The following is a 17903-nucleotide window of genomic DNA, read 5'->3' on the forward strand; positions in this document are numbered from 1 at the left end:
AGGGCAGCGGAAGGCGATGTAGGGTGGCGGACGTTGACTAGGGGCGGCGGAAAGGAGACGTGAGGTAGGGAGATGGGCGGAGATCGTGGCGGAAGGATCGGTAGGGCAGCGGAAGGCGACGCAGGGTGGCGGAAGTTGATTGGAGCGGCGGAAAGGAGACGTAAGGTAAGGAGATGGGTGGAGGTCATGGCGGAAGGATAGGTAGGGCAGCGGAAGGCGACGCAGGGTGGCGGAAGTTGATTGGAGCGGCGGAAAGGAGACGTGAGGTAGGGAGATGGGCGGAGATCGTGGCGGAAGGGTATATGGGGCGGCGGAAGGTGGTGTGGAGCGGCGGAAGTTGACTGGGGACGGCGGAAAGGAGTCGTAAGGTTTAAGGAGGAAGGAAAAAAGTATCTTGAAAAAAATTGGCTCGTTACAGGTTAAATCCAAACATGAAACGACATGGGAAACTCTGCACCAGCTGGTCGTATTCGTAATATATAAGTGTTGCCAACTTATTTTCAAGCGTACACGTATTACGTGCCTCATAAAAGCACGCTGTTTTGGGCTGCTTGGTTGGAGTAAGTAAGTAGATGCAGCAATTAGCAACTTTCTGTGCTATAATCAGTGCAAGGAAGGTCACTTTGTTAGGGCGACTGTAGGAAAAAATAGTAAAAAAAAAAATAATCAACTGTGTATTTTTTTAACATAAGAAACTGTTCAGTATTACTTTTTCCTACGTCTTTACAGCCTAAGTGTAAAGGGAAATATCGTCAAATCAACCCTAAAATATAAGAGAAACATTTTTATCAACATGAAACACTCATCAAAACTGTTAAATTTTATAATAAATTAAGAATTTATTATAGTGATATAACTCGAAATCAATATGCCTATTTGGGGTCAGTTTTAGAATAAATTTAAACCAAGTTCAACTAATTCTCCAATTTTATAATAATGGCAAACTTAAAGGGTAACTACGTCAGCTATAGCCTATTTCCCCTATCCACTTGCTACCAGAGTAAGAATCATTGAAAGAGAACAAAGTAGCACTCTCTATAGGCGCTCAGAGATAATATAATTAAACAAGGCTCAGATGCTTTTTCAACTATATCATCTTTGAGTAAAAACTAGTGTGACGGGAAGTCACCAAAAATTATTTTCTAAATCTTGGGATTATATTTCAAAAGTAAAAGACCTGGTAAATGGATTTCACAATTCATATACCAGTGTCAGAACATTGGCATTTAGTAGACAGAATTCTTGATGACACTTACCTTGCTCAATCGATCGACCCAAAAAAACCGTAGACTTAGCATTTGTACTTTGGAGGGACTGAGGTTGGAGTTGACCGAAAGGAAGACACTTGGCCCCAGGCTGTTCAAGGGGGCACTTCGCCTGTCAACGATTTTTTGGTAAGGCGACTACACTCATTAATATTTAAACTTTAAAATTTTGTGATTGTCCAGGTTAGCTTAACGCCTTATAGTCAGTGATTGATTGATGTTATTCGTAATCATTTTTATAATAATTGATTTTATTTATAATTTGTTTGAATAATTATAGTTACTATTAAATTCCTGTTTGAATATACGAACGTGTCAAAAAGATTTATAATTATTAGAGTTTTTTATATAAATTTCATTTGCTTAGGCCTACTTATGTAATTATGTAATATGTGATTGTTTTTCGGGCTACCCGTGGGCTAACAAATGCCATTGCTTTAAAGTCTCTGTATTGCTCCCTGATCCGACAGCTGTTGGAGAACGCCAGCCCAGTTTGGTCACCCTTCCACCTAGGGCCCATCAACAAACTCGAAGGGATCCAGAGGAAATACATCAGATTTCTCGGTGCCCGTCAAGGCATGCAGTACCGTGAAGTCCCAGTGGCCGTCTTCCTAAACAATTTAAACCTGCTAGATCTTCACTTGAGACGCTGTGTGGCACACGTTGTTTTCCTCCACAAACTTCTCAATGGCCAAATTGACTGCCCTGCTTTATTTGCCGAAGTGGACCTTCGTGTGCCTTCTAGAACCCGTTCACAAGATCTGTTTGGAAAGAGGCACTTCAGTAGCCAATACGATTATCACGCTCCTCTTGCAAGATTTCTTCGTCTTGGAAACACTTTGGGGGCCAGTATCGACTTCTTCGGAGACACCACGGGGACTTTTCGAAGGAAGGCTACGGTCCGGTTGACTTCCCTGCGCCAGCAACAAAATTTATTGTAGGTTGTTATATTTGTTATATATAGATAGGTTAGAATATTTATTAATCAATGTGCATGTAAATTGAGTTGTGTTTCTTGTCTTGTTGATCTCTTAAAATGTTTATTTATATATTTATCTGTTTTCCTGTTAATATCTATTTATTGAGTTATATAAATGCATATTTTATTATAATTTAAGATTTAATTATCGTAATCATTTTTGTAATGGTCTTTGCCGTTGGAATGTAAATAAAATAAAAAGGAGCCTGCAAGTTCCAGAAGCATCTGAGAAGAGGAGTGTTCCTATCTTGCCTACTCTACCTTGAGGACAAAGTGCTGGTGACCAATGAAGACTTCCTGCCTGTCATCGAGGTGGATGAGACATACCCGGGGTCCATCTACCATGACTTCCACTGGCTGCTCAAGGTGGCCTACCTTGGTGGCTACCTGGGATGATGTGAAGTGGTTGCGCCAAGACATGAAGAAGTCCCTGAGTTCATCAGCCGCCCACTTCCGCATCAAGCTGCTGCAAGCCGCTGCCCAGATGCAGATGGCGCTGAGTATCCAGGACCTCGATCAGTTATACCACAAACCTCTGTGGGACTCCGAGGGTACGGTGGTCATCTGTACAGTCAATTACGTGGGATCTCCCAAGATTGTTAGCGTGCTCAACTCCAGGTGGCTACCACTAGGCAAGCTCAGCAAGCGAGCAGTGCCAGACCCAGACGCCATTATTGCTGAGATACTCATGTCTACCATACAGGAGCAAATCACATATCACCAAGTAAGAAGCATCCACCTACCTAGAGGACTGTACTTGGCCTACCTCAAGATGAGAAGTTGTGTAGATCTGCTGCAAGTGCTCGTACCAACCAAGAGTCCCAATGTTCCTCCTCACTGCAAGTTAAGGGACAACCCTCATGTCACTGCGGAGGAGTGATGTGGACTGATATCAGAACACCAGAAGGCGTTTGTAGAGCAGGTAGCAGCGACTGCGAGTAGACTCTTTACATACATGGAGGTGTCTACGGACGACGCTGCATTGCACAGGTTGTACGACCTGAAGACAGTAGAGATATCCCCGGATGTCAGTCTGTTGATGGTCGTACCTCCAGTGGACTCTGCATTTTCAGCTCCGGGACAACGGGAAACTCTTAGAGCAGGTAGCAGCGACTGCGAGTAGACTCTTTACATACATGGAGGTGTCTACGGACGACGCTGCATTGCACAGGTTGTACGACCTGAAGACAGTAGAAATATCCCCGGATGTCAGTCTGTTGATGGTCGTACCTCCAGCGGACTCTGCATGTTCAGCTCCGGGACAAGGGGAAACTCTTAGAGCAGGTAGCGTGACTGCGAGGAGACTCTTTACATACATAGTGTCTACGGACGACACTGCATTGCACAGGTTGTACGATCTGAAGACAGTAGAGATATCCCCGTATGTCAGTCTGTTGATGGTCGTACCTCCAGTGGACTCTGCATGTTCAGCTCCGGGACAACGGGAAACTCTGTTACAGCGACCCGACGTGTTGCCTCTACCTGTACAAGTGTTTGAGATGGTCCATCTAGGTACATACAGACACCAGATAGTACAGAGGTACAGCAGACTCAGTTGCATCATAGAGCTGGACAGGACTTTGGACAACCACAGCCAACGAGAGGCGTTTTCCAACACAGAGCTGACCGTAGCCAAGGAGCGCCTGGCCAGACTAGAGGCGCTTCAAGCCTCGTACCTCCCACCTTCAACAGTTCTAGAAAGTTTTGAGAAGAATCAAATTCAAAGTTCTATGATGGAGGCAGTTGAATTCAGTCACCATCAGAGACTACACAGAAGTTTTTTTATCCTAATTATACAGCTGAAAAAAATCGATGGTTCTATTAAATGTCTAAGCATGATAAGCCATTGTTATAGTTTGAGGTTTGTTTTGTCCTTTGACTCTCAGACATTACTTCAGGCTAGACCTAGGTTTGCAGCATTATCACTTAGATCAAATCTATTGGGGATTTGGCGGAATTTGAACCCGAGACCTCGGAAACCAAAGTCCCGCACGCTAACCACTACACCAGCTCGCTCCCCAGTTTGAATCATAATTGTGAATATTCCATCACGATGAGTAAAAATATTACATACGTTTCCAGACCTAAAATCTGACTCCACTAGTGAGCAAGTACTTCAAACTTGACAAGATTAGAACAAAATCCCAACCAAAGCAAATATGACATCAATAACAGCTTTCCCAAACTAGCCGCGACGAATCGGGGTTGCGAAAACGACGCGAGGGAGTTGAGCACAATCTCGCGCCAAAACATACACCACGTGGTGAAACTAACCTGTCGCCTTCCCGCGTTTTTGCTGTGATCGATCCAACGGGGAAAGCCGAGGTTGCATAAATTGATCAATCGGTCAACAGACTTTCCAACAATGGGCAAACAAAGCAAAAAATCAACATTGTCCCCGGTTGGTAAAGTAGCTGCAATGCTCTGTTGAAATGCCTGCGACGCAACGGACCATGCCGTAGGAAAGGTCAGTGGAACCAAAACATGAGAGACTTCAAGTATTTACTAGAAAATTTATTTTATACAAAATTTTTGAATTCATTCACAGATTCAACCACTGATACTGAAGTACACTTCCAATATATATGGACCAGCTGTCGCAAAATTGTTACTAAAAGAACGCAGTTGTGTGAGCCAGACACAGAATGCGCTAGTGTCAAAAATTATATTTACTACCTGTTTTTCGGTACTGACATAGTTTATGGGCCAAAAAAGTTGCTATACAGTAAGAAGTTATATAAAAAGTAAAAGGTTTAAACTCTATTTTATATTTAACATATATTACAAGATCTTCAAACTGAGCTTAACAAAATGGTTTTTGACTTCGAACAGTCTTTGCACATTCGTAAATTTCGTGTACAGTAATTAAAGGATATAAATGTTCATATGTTCTTTCATTTTTCTTCTTTCTTTTTGTCATGTTGTTTCTTCATCTTTGTTCTTTCAACTTATTTTCATATAGTTTGAAACACAAACAATACACAAACAATATAGTTGTAGTTTTGTACGTACTATGTATTTCCTTTTATTATCTACTTAATTTATAAAGGACAGATGTTCTGTCGATTCTCTTTTTTTGTCAGGTGTTTTATAACTTTCATGTTATACAAACAATTAAATTATTTTTTTTTATATTGTGTGATAAGCATAATTCGCCATAAGCTGCTAATCTTCGTAAACATGTTGTACCAATCTTAAATTTTTATTCAAAACCATTATACAAGGATTTTTGCTTAAAGCGTCCAGTATTAAAATCTAAATAGAAAATATTCTAGACATACTTTTATGAAGACTTACCTATTTACAAAAAAATAACACTTGAACAAATTCTGATCATCAAATTTTGAGCCTGTGATGAACATTGAGACCATAAGACATTATAACCAAAACTTATGAAGCAATAAGAGGCTTTTCTTGTCAGTCGAAGTTAATTAATTTAACGGTGTTCTTACGAGCCTATATTGTGACATCCAGATTTCATTGTATATACTTAAAAATGCTGGTATAACAAATATGTCTTATAACATCTAGGCATACGACATTTTAACATTTTTCAATGCAGTATCTTATTAAAAGATGTTATAAGGTCCAATAGCAGAGTACAGTAAAAAGTTTTTATTTATATAAAAAAATATTTCAAAGTAAACAATATAGATTTAGGGATCATAGTATTGTATGTAAAAAACAATACTAATGGTATAATGTGCAATAATAATGTGTTAGGGAGCACATTTTACACAACACAAATTGTGCTTTTAAATAGTATGTTATCGTAAGTCATATATTTATTTTGTGCTAAGGTGTTTATATTCCATCTCCTAAGTTAGAATTTTATTACGTCACAATGTTTAAGCTTCTCAGATGTTGTAACCCCAGTTGTTAATTATTTGGCGTAGTTACTGAAATCATTTTTCAATTGGTAAAACCAAAAACTTTCTCAGTACTTATTTCGTATATTGTAAAGAAGATGGATGAAGAAATACTTCGTCATTAATAAAACAAGTGTCGGAAAGTGTAATAAGCACCTACAGAATTGGTAAATAGCCCGGAAGTAGTATTATAAAATAATTAATAAGCATTATTTTAGCGCTGTTTCAGAAACTCTGTTTTAAAACTGCGATACTTGAAACACATTGTTTTAGCCAAGAGTGTACTTTGACCTCATAAATAAGAATGATATATTCTGCGTGTCGGAGTTTCAATTACTTAAATATTCCATGTACTTTCATGTCGTTTCAAAACACAGTTTTCAAATATTTTCTATGTATAAGTGAATAAGTTCTAACTACAAGTTACCGCTTTATAAGTAGTACGACTAGGGGTTAAAATCTGTTTTTAATATAATAAAAATAAAATATGTATTTAAAAAAAAATACACATGTTTTCAATTTACTTTGTAGCAACAAAACCTTTTTACCTTACTGGTTTAGAATTCATTGAAGATATATCCTAGTTTCAACCTTAAATGTAATTGAAAATTTAAAACAATTATTTGAGCTCGCCAGGCAATAAAGTGATATTGCAATAAATACCTTATTTTATCATTTACTGGCAGAAGCAATCCAACATCAAAAGAGCGGTTTAAATTAAAGTGGCGACACAAAGACAGTAGCCGGCGAGGTAAATTTCCCGCCAAATGACGAGCATTCCCGCGTAGTTACACCTCTCCCGCCAACAAACAGCTGGTTGCTGACGTCCGCGCGTGCTTCTTGGAGGGGTTCAAAGAACTTATACTAATCATAACAGACTACTAGGTAGCATGCAAAAACAAATTAATTTTTCCTTTTGTATAAAAAAATACTAAATTCAGAACAAATATGAACTGTTATAATAAATATATTAGTATCGATACCGGGACACGAAGAACATAGGCAACAAAGAAAGTAATCTAATATACTTAAAGTTCATGAACCTGGGATGCCAATAATATAGTATCCAAGAAGTCCTTATCTGCGGGGCGCTGTCTCCTCTTGGCTCCCTTGATTGTCGCCACCTATTAAGTATGAAATATGTGTATGCAGTAAAAAACAATACGATTCGTTTCTTTGCATAACGAATACCCACACATAATTTAGTAAGCCTCTTTAAATGTGTGCTCAATTAAATGTTAATAATGGGACAATAGCTGGACAATACAGGAGACAGAAGGACAACAAAGGATACAGCAGGTTTCCTAAACAATACGGGAGAGAGAGTATTCCAAGATAAAAAAGGATACAGTAGTATTCCAGGATAATACAGGAGACAGCAGAATTCCAGGACAATACAGGAGACAATAGTATTACTGGACGATACAGGAGACAGCAGTATTTCAGGACGATACAGGAGACAACAGTACTAGACATTACAAGAGAAAAGAGTATTTCAGGACAACACAGGAGACAGAAATACAACAAAGAAGAAAACCGGTTTCCAGGACAACACAGGAGACAGTATTACATCAGGACAATACAGGAGACAGTATAAGGTCAATACAGGAGGAAGCAGTACTCCATGACGACACAGACGGAAGCAATACTCAAGGACGATAAGGAGGAAGCAGTACTCCAGGACAATAAAGGAGGCATCAGTACTCCAGGACGATACAGAAGGAAGCAGTACTCCAGGACAATACAGGAGGCATCAGTACTCCAGGACGATACAGGAGGAAGCAGTACTCCAGGACGATACAGGAGGAAGCAGTACTCCAGGACGATACAGGAGGAAGCAGTACTCAATGACCATACCGACGGAAGCAATATTCAAGGACGATACAGGAGGAAGCAGTACGCCAGGACGATACAGGAGGAAGCAGTACTCCAGGACGATACAGACGGAAGCAGCACTCCATGACCATACTGACGGAAGCAATATTCAAGGACGATACAGGAGGAAGCAGTACGCCAGGACGATACAGGAGGAAGCAGTACGCCAGGACGATACAGGTGGAAGCAGAACTCCAGGACGATACAGACGGAAGCAGAACTCCATGACCATACCGACGGAAGCAATATTTAAGGACGATACAGGAGGAAGCAGTACGCCAGGACGATACAGGAGGAAGCAGAACTCCAGGACGATAAAGACGGAAGCAGAACTCCAGGACGATACAGACGGAAGCAGAACTCCATGACCATACCGACGGAAGCAATATTCAAGGACGATACAGGAGGAAGCAGAACTCCATGACCATACCGACGGAGGCAATATTCAAGGACGATACAGGAGGAAGCAGTACGCCAGAACGATACAGGAGGAAGCAGTACTCCAGGACGATACAGACGGAAGCAGAACTCCATGACCATACCGACGGAAGCAATATTCAAGGACAATACAGGAGAAAGCAGAACTCCATGACCATACCGACGGAAGCAATATTCAAGGACGATACAGGAGGAAGCAGTACGCCAGGACGATACAGGAGGAAGCAGAACTCCATGACCATACCGACGAAAGCAATATTCAAGGACGATACATGAGGAAGCAGTGAGCCAGGACGATACAGGAGGAAGCAGAACTCCAGGACGATACAGACGGATGCAGAACTCCATGACCATACCGACGGAAGCAATATTCAAGGACGATACAGGAGGAAGCAGTACGCCAGAACGATACAGGAGGAAGCAGTACTCCAGGACGAGGGACGGAAGCAGAACTCTATGACCATACCGACGGAAGCAATATTCAAGGACAATACAGGAGAAAGCAGAACTCCATGACCATACCGACGGAAGCAATATTCAAGGACGATACAGGAGGAAGCAGAACTCCATGACCATACCAACGGAAGCAATATTCAAGGACAATACAGGAGAAAGCAGAACTCCATGACCATACCGACGGAAGCAATATTCAAGGACAATACAGGAGAAAGCAGAACTCCATGACCATACCGACGGAAGCAATATTCAAGGACAATACAGGAGAAAGCAGAACTCCATGACCATACCAACGGAAGCAATATTCAAGGACAATACAGGAGAAAGCAGAACTCCATGACCATACCGACGGAAGCAATATTCAAGGACGATACAGGAGGAAGCAGAACTCCATGACCATACCAACGGAAGCAATATTCAAGGACGATACAGGAGGAAGCAGTACGCCGGGACGATACAGGAGAAAGCAGTACGCCTGGACAATACAGGAGGAAGCAGAACTCCAGGACGATACAGACGGAAGCAATACTCTAGGACGATACAGCAGGAAGCAGAACTCTATGACGATACAGGAGGAATCAGTACTCCAGGACGATATACGAGGCATCAGTACTTAAGGACAGTACAGGAGAAAAAAAATACTCCAGGACGATACAGGAGGAATAAGTACTCCAGGACAATTACGGAGGAAGCAGTACTCCAGGACAATACAGGAGGCATCAGTACTCCAGGACGATACAGGAGGAAGCAGAACTCCATGACCATACCGACGGAAGCAATATTCAAGGACGATACAGGAGGAAGCAGAACTCCATGACCATACCGACGGAAGCAATATTCAAGGTATTCTAATTTGTATTCATTTAATTAATTATTTAGTTGCAAGTGGGGCTTTATTAATAAATATACAGATTTTACTGGTTCTACATAACTTTTATTAACTTCACACAATACTTGATTTACAGATTACATGTTCTCTATTTGAAGGCCAAAATCAGAGAGAGCGAATTAACGGTTTCGCTCCAAAATCCATAAATAAGAAGAACAAAGAATAAACTCCACGTCATTGCTTATAAAGTACAAAAGGAACAACATAGAGTAATGAGGTATTACAATATAACACAACTTATAACACTTCCCTCTTTGACAAAAATAAAACTTATAACACTTCCTTCAAACAAAAAATCAAAAACTTTCCCCTTATATTAATTTTAACTTTTCCAAAATTAATATTTATACAGTGTTTATAAAAGTTATTCAATTCAAAAATTTAAATTACAAATTTATACATTGTTTATTGAAGTTATTCCATCTAACCCCTTACTAACAAAAACATAGTGACAATTTATTTACTCATTGAACATTGCTAAATGAAGTTATTCAATCTAACCCCTTACTAACAAATCATGGAACAATGCTAAATGAAGTTATTCAATCTAACCTCTTACTAACAAATCATGGAACAATGCTAAATGAAGTTATTCAATCTAACCTCTTACTAACATATACTGACAATTAATTTAAAGATGAAACTGCAAATTGAAGTTATTCAATCTAACTTCTTACTAGCCTACCATACTAACAATTTATATAAGAAATTAGTAGACAAATACATTTGATCAGTTTCCACTCAGTAAGTTATTAGCTAATGTGAAAGTTACAACAATTAGGCTTATAAATCTTCAGATTTAATTTTCTTTAAAATGCAACACAAATAAACTATCTCCTTTAGTAGTTTCTCCCTTTCTAGCAGGGTTATTCTTTCAATAGCTTTAGGCTACAAGATTACATAAAAATTCCAAAACACAACCTTAGGCTTAGGCCTATAACAAAACTAACACCCAAAATAGGCTTAAAGAAACTAGCAGTTTACTTCTCCACTGCATTTTAACATAGGCTATGCATAGTTACAAAACATTTAGTTATAGCATGAAAATATTAAAACTGGAAGGCACTTCCTAAAATGCCAATTAGGCTATAACACGGTTACAATTCAACAACAGAAAATAATCAATTCTTCAATCAAAATTAAATTACACTTGGCAAATATAAGTTTTAAAACATCTTTAAGTCATACTTCTACTCTTTATCTAGAAACCTCAATGGTTTTTTTATCTCCCTTCCTGACCTTGACACATATCTAGGTGATTTAGCTACAACTTCTGGAGATTTACTTTGATTTGGGCTCAATGTACTAACTGGTGACAACTCCTTAGAACTATTATCAATAACTGGTTGAACAATAGGCGATTTACTTGGGCTGGACCTACTTGAATTACCTCCTATTCTGTAATCAACCAAATCATCATTGCTCTGACTAGTCCTATTAGAATAGCCTACTTGTGCTCTGCTAGTGACACTACTTGGACCTAACCTTCTGCGTAAATAGCGACTATTTCTTTGATATACTTGACCACTGTCTAGCTTGACTATGTAAGATCTAGGTACATTTGCAAACCCTACTATGTGACCTGGTACCCAAATGCTCTTTCGTAAATCATACACAAACACTAATTCTCCTAAATTAAACTCAGCTTTAGGCTTTACAGTTCGGTTATAATAATCTTCAGATTTACTCTGTTTATCTAACAATGTTTCTTTCACCTCAGTAGGTACCCTTGCGTTTAATAACCTCTTATTGATAGGAACCTTAGTTCTTAATCTACGATTCATTAAGGCTTGAGCTGGACTAACTCCATTCACCGTAGGCGTATTACGCAACTCTAAAAGAGCGATTTGGAAATCGTCTTTTGACTCTCTACACTTTTTAACAAGTTTCTTAACTGTTTGTACAGTCCTTTCTACCTGCCCGTTGGATTGAGGGTACAAAGGACTAGTATTAATCACTTCAAAACCCCAATTGTTAGCAAATTCTTTAAATTCAAACGAACCGAATGGGTTATTGTCTGCTACCACCTTAAGAGGAATTCCATGAACAGAAAAAATCTTTTTCAGATGAACTATTGTTTCAGATGCACTCTTTGACCTAATTTCCACACATTCGACCCACTTAGAAAAGTAATCTATGAGAAGAAGATACAAAGTTGGCCCTATTTCAAAAATATCAACAGCTACTTTGTGGAATGGCAAGTCTGGTATATCATGTGATATCATTTTTTCTTTTGCTTCTGCATTCATGTACTTATTACAAATTTGACAATTCATAACTAGCTGCTCAATGTCTACCGTAATACCTGGCCAATAAATCAATTCTCGAGCCCTAGCTTTTGTCTTTTCAATGCCAAAGTGGCTTTCGTGTAACAACTTTAACATACTTGATCTTAAGCTTAAAGGTACTACTATTTTCCCATCTAGAAAAATAAGACCCTCATTCACTATTAAGTCATTTCTCTTGCTAAAGTATACCTTTACACATTCAGGAATCTTTTGCTTACTAGGCCAACCTTCTTGAAAATATTTACATACCAAACTTAAGGCTACATCATTTTTTGTTGCTTCCTTAAACTCTACCTTCTTACACTCAGATATAGCTAACTCATCAAGAATTACAACATTATCTACCTTGCCCATCAGTTCATTGATAGGCTGACAACTATCTTCCTTTGAGAGCTGGTCCGCCTCATTAAGTTTCTTAGTCCGAGAAAATAAGTCTGGAATTACCATACTTTTGCCAGGGCGATGCTTGATTGTTAGGTTATACTTGAGCAACTTAAGCTTAAGGCGTTGAAGCCTAGGCGACATTATCTTATGCATAGGTTTTAACATGAGAGACTCAAGGGGTTTACAATCATTATATACAATAAATTTATGCCCGTACAACAAATGATGATACTTACGAACAGCTATTACGACACTTAACAACTCTTTCTCTACCTGAGAGTACTGAATTTCTGTAGGCGTAAGACTCTTAGAACCAAAGCTGACCGGTTTGTCATTTTGAATTAAACAAAATCCTACACCATCTTTTGACGCATCTGTGTGCAGTTCTAACTGCTTACTACAATCAAAGGGCACAAGCACAGGTGCCGTTGTTATGACCTTCTTTAGATCTTCTATACACTTAGAATGCATAGGTAACCAATACCACTGAACATTAGATTTTAGTAACTCTCTTAACGGACTTATGATTGTGGACATATTAGGCACATATTCTCTAAAATAGTTAAACATACCTAATACCCTTTGCAATTCTTTCTTACTTGTAGGGTACGGTAGAGTTGTTACGGCTTCTACATGCTTACTGTCAAGTTTAACACCTTCTGCACAAAAAATATGCCCTAAAAAGCTAACCTCACTTAGCCTATACTGAAATTTCTTAGGATTAAACCTAACACCATTCTCTCGGGCACACTGAATTACTTTTTGCAAAATAACATCATGTTCATGTACATTAGGAGCAGAAATTAATAAATCATCATAAAAAGCAGTAACACCTTCAATGCCTGTAAATATTTCAGAATTCATGATATGAAATACTTGAGGAGCTACAGAAATTCCAAATGGGAGTCTACAGAATGAATAACATCCAAACGGTGAGCTAAATGTACACAAGTCTGCTGACTTAGAATCAAGCTGTACATGCCAAAAACCATCTTTTAAATCTAATACAGAAAAATACTGCTTACCGGCTAGCTTAGACTTGATTTCTTCCATGGTAGGAATAAGATAAGGTTCGGGTTTAATATTTTTGTTCAGTTCTTGCGGGTCCAAACACAGCCTCAACGACTTGTCTGGTTTTTCCACGATTACCAAATTACTAACCCAACTTTTGGGCTCTGGATTTTTGCAAATGATGCTGTTTTCTTCTAGGACATTCAGGGTCTCCTTCAGCTTTGGAAGTACCGCATAAGGTACTCTCCGGGGAGGCTTTGCAACCGGAACTGCATTTTCATTTATTTTGAGTTCATACACTTTAGGAAAACAACCTACTCCTGTAAATACATCAATGTTCTGCTCAACAAATTCAGTTTTGTTGCTAGGTTGTAGGCCTACTTCAACATTTTGGACTCTCATGATTAGATTTAATTTCATACAAGTCTGTAACCCCATTAAAGGAATACACTTAACGTTATCCACAACAATAAACTCCACCCTTGACATGAGATTGTTACAGGTACAAACTAAAGTTACTTTTCCTACGGGAACCAACTTGAAACCGCCATAGGATTCTAACTTGAAATCACATTTTTCAAGTTTAGTATCAGGTGAACATTTCTTCAAGGTTTCTAATGGGAGTAAATTTATTTCCGCCCCCGTGTCCAACTTAAAAATAACATCCGTATTGTTGATTTTTGCTGTTTGTAACCAGCCTTTCACTTCCTCCTTAACATTTGGTTTAAGAGAATCGAGAGCATCAATTCGAAAGTTATGTGGGTCTGGATCAACTCCATACACTTCATTAACATGCTTTTGCATTCCTACAGGTTTATTTTTAGCTTTAGGCTTTGTACATCCCACTACAAAATGATTCAGTTCGCCACAATTAAGACATTGCCTTTTATAAGCTGGACAATTAAATCTAACATGATTTGTCCCACACTTTTTACACAGATACACATTATCTTCATTACCTTTAGCATTACCTCTGTAGCCTACCTTCGTACTAGGCTTAGGCCTATGGTACTGTTGCTGATGTCTACCGCGACCACCCTCAACTGCATGCACAACTTCTTCTTTGATCTGACTCGGTCCATTTGAGGCTAAAGTAATTTCTGTTTCTTGTTTAGGCCTTAATACTGGTACTGATGGTCTATCACTATTGGACTGTAATAGATTAGGCCTACGATTTCCACATAGTGCCGAAAACTGCTCCCTACTTGCTTCGGACAGTTGGCAATGTTTAATAGCCTCATCGAGTTTAAGGTCTGGGACCCTGAGCAACCGTTCTTGCAAGTTCTCGTCCCTTATACACAAAACTAGTCTGTCCCTTATTAAACTATCCTCCTGCTCCCCAAAGTCACAAAAGGACGCAAGTTTTCTTAAGTCTGTAAGAAAATGTATGAAGGGCTCAGACTCTTTCTGAACTCTTTTAAAAAATAGAAACCTTTGGTAAACAATGTTCTTACGAGGGTTAAAATACTTATCAAATGCTGTAAGGACATCGTTCAATTTAAGTTTATCAATGTCCCCCAACTTAAAAGTTTGAAAAATGGCCAATGCCTCCCTCCCAATCACATTCAACAACTGGGCAACTTTAATTTCATCACTTTTACTCCCAGCCTCTGTAGCTTTTAGAAAGAGAAGAAATTGTTGTTTAAATATAGTCCATTCATGAGCAACATTTTCTGTGATATTTAATGGTTCTGGCGGTTTAAAAAATCCGATGCTCGCCATGCTTTCATTGTACAAACTTACCAATTAGGCTTAATTACTTACAAGGCTTTTTCTTAACATCTTCACCCACTTGCAATGATTTAGACTGCGCCATATTCTAATTTGTATTCATTTAATTAATTATTTAGTTGCAAGTGGGGCTTTATTAATAAATATACAGATTTTACTGGTTCTACATAACTTTTATTAACTTCACACAATATCGATTTACAGATTACATGTTCTCTATTTGAAGGCCAAAATCAGAGAGAGCGAATTAACGGTTTCGCTCCAAAATCCATAAATAAGAAGAACAAAGAATAAACTCCACGTCATTGCTTATAAAGTACAAAAGGAACAACATAGAGTAATGAGCTATTACAATATAACACAACTTATAACACAAGGACGATACAGGAGGAAGCAGTACGCCAGGACGATACAGACGCAAGCAGTACGCCAGGACGATACAGGAGGAAGCAGTACGCCAGGACGATACAGGAGGAAGCAGTACGTCAGGACGATACAGAAGGAAGCAGTACTCCAGGACGATACAGACGCAAGCAGTACGCCAGGACGATACAGGAGGAAGCAGTACGCCAGGACGATACAGGAGGAAGCAGTACGCCAGGACGATACAGGTGGAAGCAGAACTCCAGGACGATACAGACGGAAGCAGAACTCCATGACCATACCGACGGAAGCAATATTCAAGGACGATACAGGAGGAAGCAGTACGCCAGGACGATACAGGAGGAAGCAGAACTCCAGGACGATACAGACGGAAGCAGAACTCCATGACCATACCGACTGAAGCAATATCCAAGGACGATACAGGAGGAAGCAGAACTCCATGACCATACTGACGGAAGCAATATTCAAGGACGATACAGGAGGAAGCAGTACGCCAAAACGATATAGGAGGAAGCAGTACGCCAAAACGATATAGGAGGAAGCAGTACTCCAGGACGATAGAGACGGAAGCAGAACTCCATGACCATACCGACGGAAGCAATATTCAAGGACGATACAGGAGGAAGCAGAACTCCATGACCATACCGACGGAAGCAATATTCAAGGACGATACAGGAGGAAGCAGTACGCCAGAACGATACAGGAGGAAGCAGTACTCCAGAACGATACAAACGGAAGCAGAACTCCATGACCATACCGACGGAAGCAATATTCAAGGACAATACAGGAGAAAGCAGAACTCCATGACCATACCGACGGAAGCAATATTCAAGGACGATACAGGAGGAAGCAGTACGCCAGGACGATACAGGAGGAAGCAGAACTCCAGGAAGATACAGACGGAAGCAGAACTCCATGACCATACCGACGGAAGCAATATTCAAGGACAATACAGGAGAAAGCAGAACTCCATGACCATACCGACGGAAGCAATATTCAAGGACGATACAGGAGGAAGCAGTACGCCAGGACGATACAGGAGGAAGCAGAACTCCAGGAAGATACAGACGGAAGCAGAACTCCATGACCATACCGACGGAAGCAATATTCAAGGACGATACAGGATCAAGCAGTGAGCCAGGACGATACAGGAGGAAGCAGAACTCCAGGACGATACAGACGGAAGCAGAACTCCATGACCATACCGACGGAAGCAATATTCAAGGACGATACAGGAGGAAGGAGAACTCCATGACCATACCAACGGAAGCAATATTCAAGGACGATACAGGAGGAAGCAGAACTCCAGGACGATACAGACGGAAGCAATACTCTAGGACGATACAGCAGGAAACAGAACTCTATGACGATACAGGAGGAATCAGTACTCCAGGACGATACACGAGGCATCAGTACTCCAGGACGATACAGGAGGAAGCATTACTCCAGGACGATACAGGAGGAATCAGTACTCCAGGACAATACAGAAGAAAGCAGTACTCCAGGACAATACAGGAGGCATCAGTACTCCAGGACGATACAGGAGGAAGCAGTACTCCAGGACGATACAGGAGGAAGCAGAACTCCATGACCATACCGACGGAAGCAATATTCAAGGACGATACAGGAGGAAGCAGTACTCCAGGACGATAAAGGAGGAAGCAGAACTCCAGGACGATACAGACGGAAGCAATACTCTAGGACGATACAGGAGGAAACAGAACTCTATGACGATACAGGAGGAAGCAGTACTCCAGGACGATATAGGAGTTATCAGTAATCCAGGACGATACAGGAGGCATCAGTACTCCAGGACGATACAGGAGGCATCAGTACTCCAGGACGATACAGGAGGCATCAGTACTCCAGGACGATACAGGAGGCATTAGTACTCCAGGACGATACAGACGGAAGCAATACTCGAGGACGATACAGGAGGAAACAGAACTCTATGACGATACAGGAGGAAGCAGTACTCCAGGACGATACAGGAGGCATCAGTACTCCAGGACGATACAGGAGGCATCAGTACGCCAGGACGATACTGGAGGAAGCAGTACTCCAGGACGATACAGAGGAATCAGTACTCCAGGACGATACAGAAGGAAGCAGTACTCCAGGACAATACAGAAGGAAGCAGTACTCCAGGACAATACAGAAGGAAGCAGTACTCCAGGACAATACAGGAGGCATCAGTACTCCAGGACGATACAGGAGGAAGCAGTACTTCAGGACGATACAGGAGGGAGCAGAACTCCATGACGATACAGATGGAAGCAATACTCAAGTACGATAAGGAGGAAGCAGTACTCCAGGACAATACAGGAAACATCA

At 40.3% G+C, this 17903-nt stretch overlaps 1 pseudogene; it reads left to right on the forward strand.

Moving 5' to 3' along the window:
* The first annotated feature begins 173 nt into the window (after positions 1-173).
* LOC128984735 (uncharacterized) lies at positions 174-8356 on the forward strand (annotated as a pseudogene).
* The last annotated feature ends 9547 nt before the right edge of the window (positions 8357-17903 follow it).

The sequence above is a fragment of the Macrosteles quadrilineatus genome, unplaced genomic scaffold, assembly GCF_028750875.1.
Source record: "Macrosteles quadrilineatus isolate MER2022 unplaced genomic scaffold, UCM_ALF_1.0 Scaffold_2__2_contigs__length_208266976, whole genome shotgun sequence".
Taxonomy (NCBI): Eukaryota; Metazoa; Arthropoda; class Insecta; order Hemiptera; family Cicadellidae; genus Macrosteles; species Macrosteles quadrilineatus.